Source organism: Acipenser ruthenus, chromosome 35 (assembly GCF_902713425.1).
Source record: "Acipenser ruthenus chromosome 35, fAciRut3.2 maternal haplotype, whole genome shotgun sequence".
Taxonomy (NCBI): Eukaryota; Metazoa; Chordata; class Actinopteri; order Acipenseriformes; family Acipenseridae; genus Acipenser; species Acipenser ruthenus.
In genome coordinates, this window is record NC_081223.1 from 81,138 (window position 1) to 83,526 (window position 2,389).

Sequence of the window (2,389 nt, forward strand, 5' to 3'; positions counted from 1 at the left end):
CAGCACCCAATTAAAACAAAGGGGGAGCTAATGAGTTAACTGACACTATCACCTGTACAGCACCCAATTAAAACACAGGGGGTGCTAATGAGTTAACTGACACTATCACCTGTACAGCACCCAATTAAAACACAGGGGACAAAATCATTAGCATAATTTAAAAAATGAACAAATATGAAGTAAAGCTAATGTACATCAATATGAATATGTAAAAGGGATCTCAAATAATTATCACAGCTTATTGCTTTGTTACTTGAACCCTAGAAAATGAAAAATAATAATAATGGGCAGCAGTGTGGAGTAGTGGTTAGGGCTCTGGTCGTGGGTTCAATCCCAGGTTGGGGACACTGGTGCTGTACCCTTGAGCAAGGTACTTTACCTAGATTGCTCCAGTAAAAACCCAACTGTATAAATGGGGAATTGTATGTAAAAATAATGTGATATCTGTATAATGTGAAATAATGTATAATGTGATATCTTGTAACAATTGTAACTCTGTACCACACACATATTAGCACCCAGAGGAACAGCCATGATAGTGTGGGGGATCAGAGTGGGAAACAGTTCCTGCAGCTCTGTCAAGGCCTGGGTGTGTACATCGTCAACGGCAGGACCAGGGGTCTTCTCTGGGGAGATTCACCTAAAGCTCAGCCTCCTTGTAGTAGTGTGGTAGATTATGCCAGAACAGACAGAGACACAAAACATATGAAAGCATTTATAGTTAGGCAACAGATTCCCAAAGAGAAACGTTATGACAGTGAATGGAGCTCCGCTAGGTGCTACATTGATAAACGTTCAAACTACAGTTTTAGTTCATGTTTATTAAACATGCCATCTGCTATGACAAATCCTTTAGACAGGGAGTTTGAACTCAAAGCATCCCTCAATTCTAATGAGATTTTCTCCTGCTAGGCAACTGCTGCTTACAATAGCATCTAGCAAATTATGTTCCATCTCCCAGCAAATAGAAAGACCACTATGACTGTTGCTCAGGCCATGACAAACGGATATGGCATAAACACTACACCAACTCGAATTCTGGTTAGAGCTGCATACAACTCCACAGAAAGCCAGCCTCAGGTGGTAAGTAGTCTAGGCTTCATTGTTCTCTAGTAGAGTATATCCAGACTATGAAGGTAGACTACAGTCTTGTTTTTTGTTTTAGTAAAAGTTCCCCCTCCCCTCCAACAGATGCAAACTGTACCAATGGCTGTGTTAAGATCAACCACCTTTTATAAGCAAAGATGGATGGTCATGATGGTGGACACTGCAGTTACATGTCCTACTGGTGAGTAAGGTTATGGAGGGCAACGGTGCTCAAGAACTGTTCTAGGTTTATGTATGAATTTTCTATATCAAGTCTATGGTGTTCCTTTCTGTCAGATGGAACGGCCTTCACAGAACAGATGATTACATGGAATGTTCCCCGTGTTCTACCTCCTCTTGTTCCGACACCACAAATTACTACCCTTGATGTCCAAATGGGAGTTGATGGCCGCAAGCTTGACCCTGCAACGATACATAATAGAGATTATAAACTGGATGTCGGTCCCCAGCTAATCACTGTAAAAATTCCTGTGGGAGCTGATGGTGGATATTACAAGGTATGTAGAAGTTCAACATCTAAATCCTTCTCATTTTAAAGCTTTCCTCCTAAGATGCTTCTGTGCTTTCAGAGCCATGTATTGGACAACACCTATGTGATCTCTTACTCTACTGAACCAATGCTGGAGCATTATTATTATTTATTATTATTTGTTTATTTAGCAGATGCCTTTATCCAAGGCGACTGACAGAGACTCGGGTGTGTGAACTATGCATCAGCTGCAGAGTCACTTACAATTACGTCTCACCCGAAAGACGGAGCACAAGGAGGTTAAGTGACTTGCTCAGGGTCACACAATGAGTCAGTGGCTGAGCCTGGATTTGATGCTTTAAATTCTTTCAGGTAACTCCAAACACATGCAAAAAAATAAATTATATATATATATATATGTGTGTGTGTGTGTGTGTGTGTGTGTGTGTGTGTGTGTGTGTGTTACATTTTTTAACTTAGTGTAGTTTTTATTAATCACCTTAGATGTAAAATTAAAAAATAAATCTAATACAGTCGTTAGTGTTCAGTCGCATAACAGTGATAATGCAAACAAACTACAATTCCCAGAATCCCTTGCCAGTTTCTGTAGTCCCATGTGTGATGTCATAGGTCTGCCTGCCTCTGAGTTGTGATTACACAGGCATAATCTACTTATTAGATTCCTTCTTGCTTTGACATGCTACTTTCAGTATGCAAGTTTAGGGTGAAATTATCAACACTCCTCATATATATACCTTGTTCTAGCATCACAAAAAGTGTGTAGATTTATATGGGTCGAATATGTTTGTCTTT

At 39.9% G+C, this 2,389-nt stretch overlaps 1 long non-coding RNA gene across 1 annotated transcript; it reads left to right on the forward strand.

Annotated features, from left to right (window-relative positions):
• Nucleotides 1-1,196: 1,196 nt before the first annotated feature.
• Nucleotides 1,197-1,736, forward strand: LOC131705288 (uncharacterized). The gene is made up of 3 exons (XR_009310286.1): nucleotides 1,197-1,288; nucleotides 1,384-1,604; nucleotides 1,677-1,736. It is a non-coding gene; the product is annotated as an uncharacterized LOC131705288 (long non-coding RNA).
• Nucleotides 1,737-2,389: the final 653 nt, after the last annotated feature.